At 43.7% G+C, this 20,851-nt stretch overlaps 1 long non-coding RNA gene across 4 annotated transcripts in view; it reads right to left on the bottom strand.

Annotated features, from left to right (window-relative positions):
- The window catches only part of LOC145525842 (uncharacterized), a 99,049-nt gene extending 92,203 nt beyond the window's left edge, over nt 1–6,846 (bottom strand). For all 4 annotated transcript variants that reach the window (XR_014068443.1, XR_014068441.1, XR_014068444.1 and 1 more), the window contains exon 1: nt 6,667–6,846. This is a non-coding gene — a long non-coding RNA (uncharacterized LOC145525842). The remainder of the gene's footprint in view (nt 1–6,666) is intronic.
- Nucleotides 6,847–20,851: the final 14,005 nt, after the last annotated feature.

Raw genomic sequence — 20,851 nt, 5'->3', positions numbered from 1 at the left:
TAGTCTGATCCACTACAGTTTTCTGAATCCCAGCAAAATCATTACATCTGAGAGAAATATACTCAGCAAATCAATGAGAGGCCCTGAAAACTGCAAGGCCTGCAGCCAACATTGGTCAACAGAAAGGGCTCAGTTCTTCTCCACCACAACGTCTGACCACACATCACGCAGCAACTTTTCAAAAGTTGAACAAATTGGGCTATGAAGTTTTGCCTCGTCCGCCATATTCACCTGACCTCTCATCAACCGATTACCACTTCTACAAGAATCTCAACAACTTTTTTCAGGGAAAATGCTTCCACAACCAACCAAGAGCTCATTGAATCCTGAAGCATGGACTCTTATGTTACAGGAATGAGCAGTCTTATTTCCTGTTGGCAAAAATGTGTTGATTGTAATGGTTCCTATCTTGATTAATAAAGATGTGTTTGGGCCTAGTTATAATGACTTAAAATTCACGGTCTGAAACTGCAATTATTTTTGTACCAACCTAACAGAAAATCCTAAAGTGCCATCAGAAAACTACTAATCAACAAATTTAGTAAAGTCTCAGGATACAAAATTAATACACAGAAATCTCCTGCATTCTTATACACTAATAATGAAACATCAGAAAGAGAAATTAAGGAAACTATCCCATTTACCATTGCAATAAAAAGAATAAAGTACCTAGGAATAAACCTAAAGAGGCAAAAGGCCTGTACACAGAAAACTAAGATATGATGAGAGAAATCAAAGACAATACAGATAGATAGATATCAATACTGTGAAAAATGACTATATTACCCAAAGCAATCTACAGATTCAATGCAATCTGTATAAAATTATTATTGTTGTCTCGTCGCTAAAAAGTTGTGTCTGACTCTTTGAGACCCTATGGATTGTAGCGCATCAGGCTCCTCTGTCCATGAAATTCTCCAGGCAAGAATGCTGGAGTGAGTTACCATTTCCTTTTCCAGGGCATCTTTCTGACCCAGGGATCGAACCCAAGTCTCCTGCATTGGCAGGTGGATTCTTTACCACTGAGCCACCTGGGAAGCCCCCTTGCCAAATTACTAAATGGCATTTTTCACAGAACTAGAACAAAAAATTAGTTTACTATTTGTATGGAACACAAAAAACGTCGAATAGCAAAAGCAATCTTGAGAAAAAACCAAAAAAAATGGAGCTGCAGGAATCAGGCTCCCTGACTTCAGACTGTATTCCCTGACTTCAGACTGTACTATATTTCTGTACAAAAACAGAAATATGGATCAATGGAACAGGATACAAAGCCCAGAAATAAACCCACAAACCTATGGTCACCTAATCTATGACAAAGGAGGCCACGATATACAATGGAGAAAAGACAGTCTCTTCAATAAGTGGTACTGGGGAAATTAGATAGCTACATGTAAAAGAATGAAATTAGAACACTCTAACACCATACACAAAAATAAACTCAAAATGGATTAAAGACCTGAATGTAAGGCCAGACATTATAAAAGTCTCAGAGGAAAACAGGCAGAACACACTTTGACACATATTTCCGCAAGCTCTTCTTTGACTCATCCCCTACAGGAGGGGTCCCCAGCACCGGGTGTTAGGGGCACTGGGCTGCAGGGGTTGAATAGCAGGTGAAACCAGAACCATCCTCCCCAGCCCACGGAAAAATTGTCTTCCATGACACCAGTCCCGGGTGCCAAAAAGGTTGGGGATCGCTGTCCTAGGGTAATGAAAATAAAAGTAAAACAAACAAATGGGACCTAACTAAACTTAAAAGCTTTTGCACAGCAAGGGAAATCATAAACAAAAAGAGAACACTTAGAATGGGAGAAAATACTTGCAAACGAAGCAACTGAAACAGGGTTAATCTCCAAAATACACAAACAGCTCAATATAAAAAAACACAACTCAATCAAAAACTGGGTGGAAGACCGAAATAGACATTTTTCCAAAGAAGACATATAGATGGCCACAAAACACATGAAAAGAAGCTCAACAGTACTAATTATGAGAGAAATGCAAAACAAAACTATAGTGAGGTATCACCTCACACTGGTCAGATTGGCCATTATCACAAAATCTACAAACAATAAATGCTGGAGAGGGTGTGGAGAAAAGGGAGCCGTCTTGCACTGTTGGTGGGAATGTAATTTGATACAGCCATCATGGAGAAGAATATGGAGGTTCCTTAAAAAACTAAAAACAGAACTATCATCTGACCCAGCAATCCCATAACTAGGCATATACTGAGAGAAAACCATTAATTCAAAAAGATATGCACCCCAATGTTCACTGCAACACTATTTACAATAACTAGAACATGGGAACAACCTAAATGTCCATCAACAGAGGAATGGATAAAGAAGATGTGGTGCCTATATACATAATGGAATATTATTACTCAGCCATGAAGAGGAATGAAATTGGGTCATTTGTGGAGATAAGGATAGACGATCATACAGGGTGAAGTAAGAAAGAGAAAAACAAGTATCATATTACTGCATATATGTGGAATCTGAAAAAAACTGGTATAGACGATCTTATTTACAAAGCAGAGTAGAAACAGACGTATAAAGCAAATGTATGGCTCTCAAGGGGGAAAGGCGGGTGGGATGAATTGGGAGATTGGGATTGACATATAGACACAACCGTGTATAAAATAGATAACAAGTAAGAACCTACTGTACAGCACAGGGACCTCTACTCAATGCACTGTCATGACCTAAATGGGAAGGAAATCGAGAAAGGGGGATATATATAGCTGGTTCACCTTGCTGTACCGCAGAAACTAACACAACATTGTAAGGCAACCATACTCCAATTAAAAAAACGTTTTTAAAATTGCATAAAAATACTTAGGAATAAACCTGACCAAGGAGGTGAAAGACTTACATGCCGAGAATTAGAAGAAAAACACTGATAAAGGAAACTGAAGATGATGCAAAGAAATGGAAAGGTATCCTATGCCCTTGGACTAGAAGAATTATTATTATTAAAATGGCCACACAACCCAAATCAAACTACAGACTTAATGCAATCCTTATTAAATTACTCATGACATTTTTCACAGAAACAGAATAATCCTAAAATTTACATGGAACTGTAAAAGACCCAGCAGTGCCAAACCAATCCTCAGCAAATAGAACAAAGTTGTAGTCATAATTCTCTCAGACTTCAGACAATACTACAGAGCAACAGTAATCAAAACACCATGGTATTTTGGGCACAAAAACAGACATGTAGCTCAACAGAACAGAATAGAGAGCCCAGAAATAAATCAGCACATCTATGGTCAATTAATCTCCAACAAAGGGGCAACAATATACAACAGAGAAAAGACAGTCTCTTCAGCATGTGGTGTTGGGAAAGCTGGACAGTCACATGTAAATCAGTGAAGTTAGAACACAACCTCACACCGAACCCAAAAATAAACTCAAAATGGCTTGAAAACTAAGACATGACACCACAGAACTCCTAGGAGAGAACATAGGCAAAACATTCTGACATAAATTGCAGCAATGTTTTCTTAGGTCAGTCTCTAAGGCAACAGAAATAAAAGCAAACAAAAACAAATGGGACCTAATCAAACTTTTAAGGCTTTGAACAGCAAAGGAAACATAAACAAAATGAAAACATCTATGGAACGGGAGAAAATATTTGCAAATAATGCAACTGACAAGGGCTTAACTTCTAAAATACGGAAATAGCTCATATAACTCAATAACAAGAAGCAAATAAAAAATGGGCAGAAGACTGAATAGATATTTCTCCAAAGAAGACATGGCCAATAGGAACATGCAAAGATGCTCAACATCACTGAGAGAAATGCAAATCGAAACTATAATGAGGTTATCACCTCACACTGGTCAGAATGGCCATCATTAAAAAGCTGACAAATAACAAATGCTGGATAGGGTGTATAAAGCAAAGGGAATCCTCGTACATTGTTGGGAGTGAAAATTGATTCATTATGGAAAACAGTACAGAGGTTCCTTTAAAAACTAAAAATAGAAAAATAGAAATACCGTATGATCCTGCAATCCCATGCCTGTGTAGATACCTGGAGAAAACTCTACAAAAAGATACATGCACTGCAGTGTTCATAGCAGCATTATTTACAATAGCCAAGGCAAGGAAGAAATCTAGAGGTCCACGAACAGTTTAATGGATGAAGAGGCTGTGATGTGTGTGTATATATATAATATATACTATATATATATATATAAGGGTACTACTCAGCCATAAAAATGAAATAATGCCATTTGTAGCAATATGAATGGACCTAAGTGAAGTCAGAAAAAGAAAGACAAATACCATATCACTTATATGTGGAATCTAAAATATGATACTAATGAGCTTATTTACCAACCAAAACAGACTCAGACATAGAAAACAAATCTATGGATACCAAAGGGGAAAGGGGGCGAGGGGAGGGAATAAATTAGGAGTTTGAGATTAGCAAATACAAACTACATATAAACAGATACTAGGATATAAACAACACGGTCCTACTGTATAGCCAAAGGAATTAAATTCAATATCCTGTAACAAACCATTGGAAAAGAACATGAGAAAGATATACGTGTATATGTATGTGTGTGTGTGTATATATATACACAAAACTGAATTAATTTGCTGTACACCAGAAACTAACACAACATTGTAAATCAACTATTCTTCAATTTAAAAAAAGCAAATACAGATCACTTAAAGGCAAGGAAATTCACACAATCCGTTATCAAAATCAGCATTCTAAGTAAACGTGTTCTCTCAAGAGAGGAACAAAATCTAGTCCTGTACCAGCCTACTTTTAATAAAATCCATTTATTAAGTTTAATATAATCTCAGCCTGACCGTTCACAAAACTCCTTTTTCAGGACTCCCTTTCCACAAACCTTCCACAGCTTTCTGTATCCATCTTAGCTTTGTCCTTTATTTTTTTTCCCCATCTAGAAAAAACCAGCTCCAGAACCAAATCCCTATCTTTTTCTTAACAAGATGCAATTCCTTTCCTCATACCTTCTTTTGCTTAAAACATATATCCTTCTTTCCTACTGCAAACTGAAGTGTTTCCTTTATTATTCTAATCACTTTAATTACATATTTAAATTAGAATCGTCAACTCTTAAAAACCTTAATCTCTAGTGAAAACCAAGAAGTATTTATAAACGTTTACATTAGCATTCTGTAGATTGGCAAACAAATACCAATAATAATTTTTAAAAACATGTACTTTTAATAGAAAACATCTCAGTGGCACCGTTTAGTAACAGTCCTAAAGACATTTAGTTTCTCTGTAAAGGGAAGCCAACATTCAGTTATTAATGTTTCATTAATTTTGCTTGCTAATGACTTAACTATAAAATAAACTTCCATTATAACTTAATTTAGCACAACTCTGAAATTTCAAGTTACCACATTATCTAGAGAAATCATTTTTAAGTAGACATTCCTAAAACAATTATTTGTAAAGAGTTCACCCAAAAGCTGTTATTTCATTTGCATGTAATTTACATATAAGAATTTCATCATACAAGGTAATTAAATTTTCTTTCTGCTGACAAATTGCAACAAAAATAACAAATTTATCGACCTTCTGTAACCCGAGGTACAACAAAATAAATGCATGTCTGTATTGATTCTACCAAAGTTATACTGGCTTCAATACCTGATATTACACTAGATCTTAGCCAAAAGGCCAAGAAGCGACAATACCAGATATTAATCAGATATTACACATTTCCTAGACCTAGTGAACCTGCAATTTTTCTGGCTAGCATCTTTTATACTTAGAGGTATTTCTTTTGTAAGGACTTACTTCTAACTCAAATAGAGCATTTTTACAAGTTAATTTTTACAAATACATAAAGACAGAACCAAGAATTTCAATTTTTCTGCTTGAGTTTAAAATATATTTTTCCTCAGCCTCAGGAACACAGATTACCAGGTAAGTTCCTGAGGTTCCAGGCCGATATATTCATCTCAAAGACACAAGAAGAGAAAGGTAGCTTCCTCCTTGCAAACTGTCCGGCCACCCTGACCATTTTCAGAAACGTTCTCCCTCAGTTTCCAAACACACAATTCAGTTGAAACAAACAACAGTTACAGAAAAGAATGTATCTATCATTTGCTCACAATCACATGCCTCACGTTCAGCAAAACCAGGATGAGAGAACAGGATTTGGACTGAGGCACGGAAACACACACCCCCTCTCCCCCCGAGATATTAATAAAAGCCAAAGCAATGGAAAATGCTCACTTTGATATGAGAGCAGAACCGTTGAAGCCACTGTTCTCCAGACCTCAAGGAGAACTGAGACCCACAATGCTGACAACAAAAACATCACTTTCTTTTATTCCTGATAGCATAGCTGAAGTTCTCCCAGTTTCGCAAAATTCACCTCTAGGGGGATTTTAAGATGGAAAACAGAGATCTGAATACCTATAATTAACTCTTCACCGCAGGTGTTGTGAAATCTACCGCAATGCCAAACGGTCTCTCAGGGTCAAAGTTTCCTAGCCCCAGAAAGGTAGAACCTCAGTCCCATCAGAGACGAGGCTGAAGGAAAGCCCAAGGGGTGTCCATGGGGAAAAATACCCAAGGAAAGTTCTACCTCAGGCAAGACCAACGTTATGGCGCTGGGTACCCGGGCGTCATTACACTCGAGCGCCATTACTCACCGAAGACGTCTCGGCCGGCTACTGCGAGGGCCTCATCTCCATCACCTCTAAACTTCGAAGCGCCAAGGGCCAGGGACGCCGCCGGCCAGTTCTGGGGGTGACTCGGAGGCAAAGGTTCTCAGGCAGCCGCTGGCTAGTCCCGGGAGCCGCCGCCGCTGCAGGTTCTGACGTGCCACAGGCGAGGCGTCCACGCGCGAGGAATCCACTCGAGACTGGACTCCACGGACTCCTCGCTCATGCGCAGTAAAAGCCAAGCTGTTGACACCTGGTTGTAGTGAAGGAAAGTATAGCTTTATGGTAAATGCAAGGAGGACAGGTGGCTCGTGCTCAAAACCCCCGAGCTCCTCGAGCTCCAGAAGGCTTCCAGCAAATCATTTAAAACAGACCAGGTGAGGGAGGGGCGTCCCAGGGTACCTGATCAGCTCCCGACAATTCTCTGATTGGTTGATGGTGACCTATCCTGAAGGGCCAGAAGGTCGAGGGCTACGTGCTCCTGATCTTCAAGTCCTTAATTTCTTCCATTTGGTGGCGGGTTTTAGGAGATGAAAAACTACTCAGGAAATATGCATCAGGTGCTGTTATGTAGGTACTTCAGAGAGGAGCTAAAGCAGAGGATGTGGGGTAGGGGTCTGTCCTGGGATTGCCACCTCGGGTCCTGCTGAATTAAAATACATATAGCTTTGGTTCATTTGTTTTTTGGTACCATGTGATGGTCCATTCTCCTGATGATAACTATATTGTTTCCATATCTCAGTGCAAAAGATCTCTCAAGACACTGACTACCAGTATAACAATTAACTTTTCTCCCACCTAATTTCTCTAGAAGTTTCTCCTAAAAGCAGAATCTCTCTACCATAGAATGTATATTTTTGATCTTACTGTCAAGTTTTAAGGATACTCCTGAGTCATAAAAATGAAGTGTGTAACATTTTGCCTATGAGTTTTGTTAAAGTGGATCAGAAGCCGTGAAGATGATTATAATGAAGGTTACAAAATGGAACCTGGGATTAGGACTGGTGTAAAAAGGTTGCCAATATTATAATTCAATATTCTCAGCATTTGGGTTGTTTGATATTTAGTCACAGTAAAGCACAGATATAAATGCCTACTTACGATGACCAACTGTCCTGGTTTGCCCATGACTTAAAGGTCTTATGGGATGTGATGATTTCAGTGTTGTAACAGGAGTGTCCCAAGTTAATGATTGGTCATCCAGTCCCCTATTTGACCACACTTGTTTTTTTTTGGTGTGGTCCTGACAGTCTATGAGAACAGACACACGTGTAGAATTAAGATGAGAAAATATTCTGAGACAAAAGAAATAAAAAGGAATGTAAAAGTTGGGTGAAAATAAAAATCAGTAATTTCAACTTTAGTACTGTTTCCTTGTTGAAGACGCCAATTTATAGGCTCCTCTGCCTTTTGGGGCTTCCCAGGTGGCTCAGTGGGTAAAGAATCTGCCTGCAATGGAGAAGACACAGGCAGACATGAGTTTGATCCCCGGGTCGGGAAGAGCCCCTGGAGGAGGTCATGGCAACCAACTCCAGTATTCTTTCTTGCGTGGAGAATCCCATGGACAGAGGAGCCTGGTGGGCTACAGTCCATAGGGTCGCAAAGAGTCGGACACAACTGAAGCGACTGAGCACGCACTCACGCTGCGTCTTTCTGCCTCACACAGAGGTTCTGTCTTCAGGGAGCGTCAAAATCACCTTCAGGGCTGCTAAAACACAGATCACTGGGACCCACCCCAGAATTCCAGATTCAGAATCTGCAGTTTTAACAAAGTCCCTGAGTGGTGAAAATGCTGCTGCTTCAGGACCACACTCAGAACTGCGGGACTGGAGGTTCAGATGAAGGTTTTCAAGATTCGAATAGGACTTCCCTCTCAAGGCCTCTCCAGGTAGGGTGAATCCAGGGCCTTCTGTCCTTCCTCCCAAGTGGAAATTACCACTGTAGCAACCACTTTATCACACCAGGTTGAAATAATTTGCTTAAACACCAGCCTGCCTCTTCTGTGAGCTGTTCAAAGGTGACTTTCACCTTTCTAAGTCTGTCCCAACCCCAAATAAATCCTTGGGACAGCAGTGGTGATTAATAAACCTTTGGTTTAATAAATCAAGCACTGGAAGCTGGTTGGGAGTAAATTCTCAATAGTGCCAACGATGATCTTTCCAGACGATGATAATGAAGAGGAGGAGGGGGTGGGTCACACTAGCCCATCAGCCTGACCGCCCAGTATGTATTAAGGACCCTCTTGCAGAATTCTGAGCACAAGTTCTCTCCTCTGGGAACCTGGGGGTGAACTCCTATTACTAACACATTCCCTGAGCTGAATCTACCCCAAGGATTTTGATATCTCAGAAGAGGTCCAGCTGTGCATCCTGACTCCATCCCTCTCTGACCTACTGTTTCCCTTCTGCAAAAACCAAAACAACAACAACAACAAACCTGGGGCTAGGGATTGATTAAAATGATTTGTTCCTATGGTATGCTTTAAAGAGTGCTGAGATATCTCCGCTACTGGTCTCTCCTTGTCCCAGATTTCTACCATTAGAGATTCATTCCTTTGGGTTTGTCTCTTGTGGGGGAGGGAGCACCTTCTCTAACCATCCTAGACAGATTTGATGTCCTCACTAGAACAGGAGGATCTCAAGGAATATGGCTTATTTACCACTATGTTCTTAACACTTAGCACAGTCTTTGGCACATAAATAACTGCTCAAGAAATGTTTGAATGGATCCTTGGATACCAATAACAGTCCAGGTTGGAGAGGGTGGTGGAGCCTGGAGAGAGCTCTGGGCTGAGTCCTCCAGGCTTGGCTGTCACTGCCTCACCCTGTTAAGAGGGCAAGTCCTTTTCCCAGGTCCTAGTTTTCCCGTGGGAACACTGAGAGGATAGATAGACGGTCTCATCTGATCTTTGCCTGCTTCATACCACAGCCATTGTGTTCCAGCCTCTGGGCTTTTCACCTTTAAAAGGCCAGGTGCCTTCCTGTGCCTGGACTGCTTTCACTTCCTTTCCCTGAGATTTTCTTGGTTTCCTTTAAGTCTTCCCATGGACAGCTCAGAGAGGATGGGCTGGTACCTCCCCAACTAAGGTTATTCTGTATCTGAGCAAAGAATGATTGCAGCTTGCCTCTTTTTCTTTGTCTTCTCTGCATCTGAGCTTTCAGGTAGTCTGAGATTCCTGGAGACATGGGACGATGCGAATCCCGGACACCTAACACCATCCGGGGCCCCTAGGAGGTGCTCAGGGATTAATGGGGATTAATCTGAATTGAAGCCGAAATCAGAGCAGAGGTTGTGTCCCTCCGGGGACGGCCAGCAGATGTCGCCACAGACCGAGAGGAGGCGAGGCGGTGCGGTAGGCGGGCCTCCCGCGGGGCGGCCTCACCTGGTGGCGGCCTCACCTGCCCGCCCCGCCCCCCGCGGAAGCCAAGAGCCCGGGCTCTGGCGTCACCTGGGCAATTGGGAAAGCGGCGCCCGGAGCCACGAGGAGGGGAGATGAAAGGCGGGTGGCGGGTGGGGGCCGCCTGCAGCGCCAGGTGAGAGCCGGGAGCCCCGCCCCGCGCCTGGGGACCAGGTGAGTCAGGCTCCCTGGCCCCGCGGGTGGAGGGAGGCGGCCAGGCTGGCACCCGGATGCTCGTGCTCCTTGGCTGTCTTCCCCACTGGGTGACTCTGCTCAAGTCTCTTCCCTCTCTGGGCCCCAGCGTTCTCTGCCAAATCCCTGAAGTGCTTTCCTGTGATTCTGAGTAATAATGACTTTCATTCATCAAGCAATGTGTTGTGTACATGTCCCATTCGAGCCTCAGCATAGCTCTCTGAGGTCAGTAGTTTTCTTACTTCCATTTTACAGAGGCCGGAGAGAGAATCAGAGAGGTGAGGTCACTTGTTCAGGGTCACACAGCATCCACTTAGCAAGTTGTAGACTAGGGATTTGAACTCAGGTTTGCCTCCAGAAACAGCTCTGACCTTGTTCCTTCCCTTGCTTGCCCACAAAATTCTGACCTTCTGAGAGACACACCATGTTTTTAATTGAATTTGTATTCATTTTCAATCTTTTTTTGTGTGGTAAAATATACATTACAAAATTTAGCATTTTGAAGTGTGCAATTCAGTGGCATTTAGTACCTTCACAATGTTGTGCAAACACCACCTGGATCTAGAGCTGGAACATTTCCATTTCCTTTTAGAAACTTGGACCCAATGAACAGTCTATTCCTGCCTCCTCCCAGCCCCCAGCAGCTACTAATCTGCTTTCTGTCTCTATGGATTTGACTATTCTGGATAGACAGTCTTCATTCTGTACAAGGCCATCCTTGTGCGCTCTCACAGGATGCCAGGAAATAGTCATCCTTGTTCCCAGACTTGGCTGCAAATAGGAATCACCTGAAGACTTAAAAATGAAGCAAAACAAAAAATCGCAGATTCCCGGCTCTCATGCCCAGACTTCCTAACTTAATTGACCTGTGATCTGATGAGGGTATCAGAGTTTTGGAAGATCCCAGGTGTTTCTACTGGGCAGCAAAGTTCAAGAACCCCTGCTCAGAACCTTCTGGCTCATGGAGCATCATTCGTTTCACAGGCAGGAAAGCTGAGGTCCAGAGAGAGCCTTCCTGGCACACACAGAATGTCTGTGGCTGAGCCAAGACTGGAACTAGAATTCCTGCTTCTCACTCACACCCCTCTCATCCCACTGCTTTTCTAGGTATTTAATGTCTTCTGCCTCAGTTTCCTCATTTGTTACATGTGGGCCTTAACTGTACCTCCTCATAGGGTGGTCGTGCTGACCAATTGAGATTATACCTGTGAAGTGCTCAGAGTGGGGCTTGGTTTACAGCAAATGATGTGCATTTATTGTTGCTGTTGTTATTATGTACTTGGGGTACAGAAGCGAGTGAGGTGCAGGAAGACTGTGATCTCATGAAGAATAGGCCAAGGGCTCCTCCCTCTGTGCCCAGCATCCGGGGCAAACCCTGACATTTCATATAAGTAAGTGTTCTCAGTGTGGGGAACAGGTTCTTGGCTGGGCTCACTGACCCTCTTTGCGTTGGCATGGGCTGAACCCCTTGCCTCTTATGCCACCCTGGCCTTACTCTGCAGGCCCGGGACACTGAGACCTACAGAATCAGGCAGCTTGGAGACATCGAAGGGTCTGCTCTTTAGACAGCTGTGTGCGTATCTTGTAGCTGTGACTTGACCTTACTGTCCTTTTAGGGGTAGGAGCCAGGTTTCCTGTACCCCTCTACTGTGTCAGGCATGGGGACCGGGAACACGTATGCATCTTATAAGTCTCACCTGAGGCTTTGACTGACCTTCAGTTCCTGGGGGCATTGGGGACAGGATCCTCTCTGCCCCTGCCTTTTGCTCTTTCCACGTGTACATCCAGGTGTTGGGCACTGCCAACCACTTCCTTGATGCTCCTGCTAACAGAACCTCATCACTTGCAGGAAACAAAGGGCCTGTCTAGTTTGCAGGGGAGCTGGGCCCAGACCCAGGGATGAAACAGCACGAGGCTCTGCGTAGTCACGGTAAACCCACTCCCATTGCCGAGGCATCCTTGACTTCTGGGTACTGACCTGACTCAACTCTGGTCAGCGGGACATGATGGCAGCTCTAGGACTGTGAGGGGTTCCGGGAAATGTCCCTCCCCCCACCCCCACTGCTTTTGGAGGCTGGCAGGTGAGGGCTACCATGGAGCTGAATCTAGGAATTGAGGTCTAGAGAGTTGCAGTGATATTGATCTAGAACCTTGGCCTCCCTGAGCTCGCGAACAACCCCAGCAGCCTGCTCTGGGGTTGTTAGGTGGGAAATTATACTCGGTTGTTTAAGGTGATCTAGTCTGTGACCTGCAGTTGAGCACATCCTAACTGAGTACACACAACTCTTCCCAGCCCAGGTCCTTTCTTTGTTTGAAGACAGAAGGAGAGCCCAAAGCCCTGGGTTCCTTTCATCACTTTTTTTCTCCCTTGACTTCAAGGTGCGCAGTGATAATACCTCCTGGGGTTTATTACCACTAATAACAAGCATATTGATAAATACTAACATTTTTTACATTTTCTCTGTGTTAGCTCTTTATGCGGGATGTTTAATGCTCACAAGGTGAGGATCCTAGAACATGGTTTCAGATGAGGAAGCCTGGGACTCAGGGAAGTTCTATAGATTGGTGATTCAGAGCTTGGTCCTGTTTCCTGAAGCTGACAAATCCTGTTCTCCCTGCAAATTGGCCTCCCTCATGTCCAGACCCCAAATCATCCCTTTATTCCCATTTTTCTCCTTGTGTGATTCTTGCACATAGTAGATGCTTGAGAGAGAGAGCGTGTTGTATTCATTGTCTGCTGTCTTACATCACCAGCCATTTACCAACCAGGGCAAGTAGAGCACCCCCTGTTTTTAGAGGGGTGCACGTGTGTGTGTCTGTTGGGGAGTGGGTGTTTAGTTGGAGAAAATGGGCCTTGTTCACAGTAAAAATAACAACTCCCATTAATCGAAGGAGTATGTAAGGTACCAGGTCTTGTCCTTTACATATTTTTGTTTAAGGTCTACAGAAACTCTAGGGAATTTTTTCAGGAATCTCAAGCCTCTGGGACATCAGGTGATTTGCCCAAAGTTACCCAGAACAGATGGGGGAACCAGTTCTGTGTGTCTGGAGCTTGTGTCTCAGCCCAGAGCAGAGAAGGTCAGCATGTCCGGAGCCAGAGGGAGGTTCCCTCCTCTGTAGGGAAGCTTCACTGGACAGGAGGCACCTGAGCTGAGCCTGGAAGGATGGGCTCGACTCCCAGAGCAGGGGAGGGAAGGGCTTGGGCAAACTCGTGGAGACAACACAGTGTCTGTTTCATTGGGAAATTGGGGATTATTATGAAAAAAACCAGGCCAGCTGGCCCCCGTGTACCTCTTGTGATAGAAGGTATTGATTATGGGAGGGGAGTTTGGGGCAGAATGCATACGTGTATATGTATGGCTGACTCCCTGTGCCGTTTACTTGAGACAACACATTTTTAATTGGCTATACCCTAATACAAAATAAAAAGTTAAAAAAAGACACAATGGAGACGCAGACATAGAGAACAGACTTACCGACATGGGCGGGGTGGGGGGGGACAGGATGCTTAGGAAGGAGAAAGTGAAAGTCGCTCAGTCGTGTCTCACTCTTTGCGACCCCATGGACTATACAGTCCATGGAATTCTCCAGGCCAGAATACTGGAGTGGGTAGCCTTTCCCTTCTCCACGGGATCTTCCCAACCCAGGGATCGAACCCACATCTCCCTCATTGCAGGTGGATTCTTTACCCGCTGAGCCACCAGGGAAGCCCAAGGAAGGAGAGGGTGGGACAAATGGAGAGAGTAGCATGGAAACATATACACTAGCATATGTAAAATAGATGGCCAGCGGGAATGTGCTGTATGACTCAGGGAATTCAAACCAGGGCTCTGTGACAACTTAGAGGGGTGGGATGAAGTGGGAGGGGGGAGGGAGTCTCAGGATGGAGGGGGCATAATTATACCTATGGCTGATCCTTGTTGATGTATGGCAGAGACCAACACAATATTGCAATTATCCTGCAATTAAAAAGATTAAAAAAAAGACGGATATAGAAAAAATAAAGGCTTTAGATCTTTTGAGTTCCAAAAAAAAAAAAGATATTGATTAGAATAGCAGCTTAGGTCCCATGATGCCACTGGCTTCTGAAGGGCAACACCAGGGTGAGTATCTATTCTCCTGGCTCCCCTGAAGAGAATATTTATTCTGCTGTTGGCAACAAAAGATGAGAAAGGCAGTTGTTAATACCTCTGTGTTGATTTCCTTTAATTAGAATTCACTCAGCACCAGACCCTGCCTTAGCAGGACTCACAATCCAGTTGAGGGGATCTACCTGAAAATGACCCCTGTGTCAATTTCATCAGCCACCCTGCCCTTCAGCAAGGCCATGCATTTGATTTACAATTGTTTGTTTCTTTTAAGCCCTGGAGCAGCCTCCCTGGTAGGTGTCCTTTCTCACTTTAACTCAGGAGATGAGGACGGGGTGGGGCCAAGCAGTCACGTGATTTAATCAAGCACCTGAAGCTAGTTAGTTGCTAAGGCGCTGAGACCCTGCCCCAGGTCTTTGAGGTTCTAAAGTTCAAATTCTTTCAGTTACCTCCTTCTGCCTGCATTGCACGATAACCCAAGCATGTAGGCTTTCAAAGGATGCCCACAATCTGGGCCATAAAAAAAACAAAAAACACTGCTAGGATAACAATTGTGGTGGCTGAATTCAAGCTACTGACTCACAGAACTCCTTACTTTAGCCTTCTGCTTCCAGCACACACCTGGAGCATCCTTCAGATGGGCCACCCCTGCTGGTTAGGACAACTGCAAGAGGACCCTGGGTGTCCTGGGCCCTGGAGGGCTTACTGAGTGTGACTTGAGGAGCCTCATCTATGAAGTGGGCCTGGCTATCGCTTGCCTCTCTTGTCTACAGCTCTGGGCTCTGCATGTTCAGGGAGGCTGGGGCCCAGTCTCACAGCAGGTAGGTTTCTTCCCTGTATGTGGGTCACTGCGGGGATGAGGCTGGCCCAGGTGGGGCTGACTCTCTGCTCCTGCCTCCCCTCCAGGCTCAGAAGCTTTCAGGGCGATTAGTTCCCCTCCTGGAGGGATCCTGTTACAGTTCCAGCAGGAGGGCCTCTGAAACTCCTACCTGCGATAAGAAGGCTGCGTCTCTGTTAATCTCCCAGCTTAGAGGCCATGTTTTAATATTTAAGAAATGGTTTCCAGGCTTGGGGCTGGGAGGAGGGAGTGGTACACCGGGCCTGGCCTAGTGGGTTTTGAATGCGTGAATCCTCAGAGGCCTTTTCTGCTCCTCAAGCCCGTGGGGCCTGGTGTCTCCCGAGTCATTCCTTTAGGTTGAAGTTCACTTGTAGCTGGACCAGGGGGCCTGACTGGGGATTGTATTTATGGAGAAGCCCAGCTGGACTCAGGCTGTGTGCTGGAAGCAGTGCCAAGTCCGAGGGCCAGTGTCCAGCCGTACTCCCAGCCCCAACAATTCCAGGCCTGTGTGTCTTGCCTGTCTCCTCTCTCCCTCAGTTGGCAGACTCCTGGCAGGACCCACTGGGAGTGGAAATTCAAGAAGGGAGCCGGCCATGAGTGAACACCGGGTGTGTGTATTCTGAGTGGGTAAGCCTGGCTGGCTGGCTGAGCTGGGTTTGAATTTTTCTGTTCTCTTTTCTTGCTGTGTGTCCCTGGGCAAGTTGCTTAACTGCTCTGAGCTTTCGTTGTCTCCTTTGGGAAGTGGGTACTGTAGGATGTACTTCACGTGGTTCTTTTTAGACTTTCATACGCTTTAAAGTGCCTGCTAGTAGGTTAGTGTTTTTTTTTTTTAAATAGACTATTTGGTTGAAAAATTGTGTATTCATTTGTAACACTTGCTGGTTGGAACTCACACCTGTAGCCACTGTGTTTTTTAAATGACTCTGCAGTGAGAAGTCAGGAGAAATAGCCAGAAACCTATAGGCCTGGTTCCTGAATTTTTCTGGCTTTGCCTAAAATAGTTAAGACTCGGAAAGATCGGTGAAGGTGCTGTGGGTGTTTTCTATATTCATAGGGGAAAGCAGCTTTTCAGTCAACAATATGAAAATAATTGGCTGGAAGACATTAGATGAGTTTTACTTCAAAATACATCACCAAAGCGTTCCCCCCATAAATCAACCTTCTATTAAGACAATTATATGTAATGTATATTGCAAAATGGAAGTTTCTATTTTTGCATTTGAAAAAAACATGAAACTATGCTGCATGTTTTATTTCTTAGTCTGTGTAAAACTGCCACCTCTTCTTTGTGGAAAAAGATGATCTTATATTCTGTGATGGTGTCCTTTTATTTTTTGTGATTAGAAAACGCGCTTTCTCTTATGAAATGATAGTGGTGATGGTTTTAAGTTTTGGAAACTTATTAGTGAGTAGGCAATACATGGAGAGAATTCAAAGGGCTCCAAAGATAAATAAAGTGAATCTCCCTCCCTTCCCTGACTCTCAGTCATCAGTGTCTCTCCCTGAAGGAGGGAGATTCTTATAAATTGCTCCTGACCTAGTCTAGTCCATGCGTGCTCATGGAAAGAGGGCAACATCGTTCCTAATGGGGCAAAACTTGGTTCTTTGGCAGAGCAGTGAGGGTGGGAGTTAAAAGATCTTAGATGTTATTTCCATTATAATTGTGTATGTACGGTTCCACTTTGTGTCCTGTTCTGGTTTGCTTGGGACCCAGTCATTGGCTGGGTGCACCAAGTACAACATTGTTCTTCTGGAGAAGTGGGATCTACTTTATGATAACTTGATTGCTTCTATTTTTTGAGGCCATCTCTGAGGCGTTTAAATGAGCTGTGGGGGGTATTAGTGCCTGCACCCCCAGTTTCCCTCTTATCGTCTTAGGGCATGTTTGTGAGCAAGCTGTATGCTTTGTGCTCATGGAACCTCTTGGATCTCAAGATCAGATCTAGAAATGTGTATTTGCTGATAATGATGTTCGTTAAAGGTGGCAGGTGAAGGCAGCCCAGGCTTCAGGCTGACTTCCTACACCTGTGCAGGCAGCACTAATCAATTGATCATTGCACACTTTCCTGTGAGATCAGACAGGACCTCGGAATCCCACTCAATGTAGTGTTCTAGGGTGTGGGCAAAGGAGGTGACATGCACTACAGCACTGCTCTAGTATTTGTACATTGTTTTCCATGCTTTGGTATTTTACAGATCAGTGGAATTCCTGAAAAATCAGATGGACTAATGTGACAGTGTCCCTCACTCAGTAGTGTCTGACTGTTTGCAACCCCATGGACGGTAGCCCACCAGGCTCCTCTGTCCTTGGGATTCTCCAGGCAAGAATACTGGAGCGGGTAGCCATTCCTTTCTCCAGGGGCTCTTCCTAACCTAGGGATTGAACCTGGGTCTCTTGCCTTGCAGGCAGATTCTTTGCCATATGAGGCCTGGACTAATGTTAGGTGTCGACTCTTTGTTTTGGCAGGTACTAGAAAAAATTTAAAAATAGCTGCTGTTTAAAAACCACCAGTCATTCATTTTTTTTTTTTTTTTTTAAAGAAAGTACATTTTTAACACCAAAAAATTTGGAAAAAGTTTTCAGAAGAAAGGACAATGAGCATGGTTAGCTTCATTTTAAAAAGAAAAATTTTCTTTCTCTTCTCATTTTGCTCCAGACACCTAAAGTCTTCATTAAGAATTGATAGCAGTTGGTGGTCCAGAGTAGGTAAAGAGGGAAGCCCCATCCCTCGGTGTGTTCAACTCTCTGTAGAGGCATTTCTTTGAATCTTAGAGTTTTGTAAAGACTCATGTTTGATGGGCCCATAGATACTTCTATTTAAAATCCACATCATTACCTTGGTGGATTGAAAACATATATCTCAGCTCCACCTCAGTGAGTGAGTGTTAGTCGCTCAGTTTTGTCCAACTCTTGAGACTCCATGGACTGGAGCCTGCCAGGCTCCTCTATCTATGGGATCTCTCAGGCAGGCATACTAGAAGGAGTTGCCATTTCCTGCTTCAGGGGATCTTCGTGACCCGGGAATCGAACCCAGGTCTCCTGCATTGCAGGCAGATTCTTTACCAACTGAGCCAACCAGAGAAGCCCCCAGTTCCAACTGGAAGGTCACTAAAAAAGATAGTTAAATAATCTTTAAGAGCACAGACCTACAGTTTCGAAGAGAACAGGAAAGATTAGGTTACAAAAGATCATGACCCTTATCTGGGGTACTTTGTTACCTTCCTCCTCCTCCAGGCACACCATCAAGAAACTCCAGTCTAGTGATAAAACAGAATGGAGATCAGCCAACTTTTTCCATGAAGAGCCAGAGTTGTATTAATAAATATATTTGGCTCTGCAGGCCACACAGCCTCTGTTGCAACTAACTACTCATCTCAGCCCCTGAACCGAGAAAGCAGCTGCAGATGACATGTGAGCAAATGGGCGTGGTTGTGTGCCAATAAAACTTTATTAACAAAAGCAGTCCGTGGTCTTGCCAATGCTGAGCCACTGTCTGTCTCCTGACGTGATATTGTCTGAGCCAGTAGGTCTCAAAGAGTGGGCCCTGGTTTCCTATCATCAGCATCACCTGGGAACTTGTTAGAAATACACATTCTTGGGTCCCTACCTCAAGCCTTCTGAGTCAGAAACCCTGGGGTGGGACCCAGAAATCTGTGTTTTAAGAAGTCCTCCACTTGATTCTGCTACATGCTCAAGTTCAAATTCTGATCAAATTCTTTCTCCATATGCATCTTGGCTGCATATCTTGTCCCTGAGGACACCTTCCCCTACAGCCCTCTTCAGGGAGATTGTGGGTTTCTCCCAGCTCCTGGAGAACTCAGTACCTGCAGATGTGGTGGGTATACTCTTTGTTTTCCATTGACACTTAAAAACATTAAAATTTTTTTTTTAAATTGGAGGATAATTGCTTTACAGTGTTGTGTTGTCTGTTGTACAACAACATGAATCAGCTATATGTATACATAAATCCCCTCCCTCTTGACCCTCCCTCCCACATCACTGACACTTTGAAATGATCTCTACTCCTTCCCTCATCAAAACTCCCAGCTAATATGAAGGGCTTTTTGATGAACTCCTGCCTGGCTTGGCAGCTGCTTCTCTGCCCCACTTTCCATCACTTCTCTGACCATCATGCATCTGGCTTCAGCCATGACACTGAAGATCAACACTCAACACTCTTCGCTCTCAGTTCCTAGACCTTCTTGGCTCCAGTGATTATTTTCCTTGCCCTTCAACCATCCACTTATATTGTCATGACTCAGGACTTGACTTAAATGTCACTTTCTCCGAGATGCCTTTTCTAAACTAGTTTTCCACAGGCAAGCCAGTCCTTCACTGCAGTATTACCATATTTAACTTATTCCCCATACTGATTAGCACCTGGAAGTATCTCATTTAACAATTAACTTGCATGTCTGTTGCAATCTTAAATCTAGTTCCCTGAAAACAGAGCCTGTGATGGGAATGTTAGCCAAGCGATTTATTAAGAGTTCTCTTAGGAGATGAGGCATGAGGGAAAGATGGTAAGTCAGGGGAAAAAAAAATCTAAGCAAGAATATGACCTCAGGGATAGACAAATAGATCAATACAACAGAAGCCCAAAATAGATTCACACACACAATTTTTAGCAAATGCCCCAATTCCATTAGGAAAGGAAAGTCTTTTCAACTGGATAAATGTTTGAAAAAAGAAACCTCAATTGTTCAGTCACTCAGTTGTATCCGACTCTTTGCAACCCCATTAACTGCAGCATATCAGGCTCCCTGTCCTTCATCATCTCCTGGAGCTTGCTCAACTCATGTCCATTGAGTTGGTGATGCCATCCAACCATCTTGTCCTCTGTCGTCCCCTTCTCCTCCTGCCTTCAATCTTTCCCAGCATCAGGGTCTTTTTCAATGAGTCGGTTCTTCACATCAAGTGGCCAAAACATTGGAGCTTCAGCATCAATGCTTCCAATGAATATTCAGGACTGATTTCCTTCAGGATTGACTGTTTCGATCTCCTTGCAGTCCAAGGGACTCTCAAGAGTCTTCTTTAGCAGCACAGTTCAAAAGCATCAGTTCTTTGGCACTCAGCCTTCTTTATGGTCCAACGCTCACGTCCGTAGATGACTACTGGAAAAACCATAGCTTTGACTAGAGGATCTTAGTCGGCAAAGTAATGTCTCTGCTTTTTAATATGCTGTCTAGGTTTGCCACTGCTTTTCTTCCAAGGAGCAAGCGTCTTTTAATTTCATGGCTGCAGTCACCATCTGCAGTGGTTTTGGAGCCCAAGAAAATAAAGTCTGTCACTGTTTCCATTTTTTCCCCATCTATTTGTCATGAAGTGATGGGACTGGATGCCATGATATTAGCTTTTTGAACGTTGAGTTTTAAGCCATCTTTTTCACTCTCCTCTTTCACTTTTATCACGAGGCTCTTTAGTTCCTCATCGCTTTCTGCCATAAGAGTGGTGTCATCTGCATATCTGAGGTTATTGATATTTCTCCCGGCAATCTTGATTCCAGGTTATGCTTCATCCAGCCCGGCATTTTGCATGATGTACTCTCCATATAAGTTAAATAAGCAGGGTTACAATATACAGCCTTGATGTAATCCTTTCCCAATTTTGGACCATTTCATTGTTCCATGTCCAGTTCTAACTGTTGCTTCTTGACC

The sequence above is a fragment of the Giraffa tippelskirchi genome, chromosome 11 (assembly GCF_054371585.1).
Source record: "Giraffa tippelskirchi isolate mGirTip1 chromosome 11, T2T-mGirTip1v1.2.pri, whole genome shotgun sequence".
Classification (NCBI taxonomy): domain Eukaryota; kingdom Metazoa; phylum Chordata; class Mammalia; order Artiodactyla; family Giraffidae; genus Giraffa; species Giraffa tippelskirchi.
Note: the sequence above shows the minus strand (reverse complement) of the source record. Positions and strands in the feature narration are given on the sequence as shown.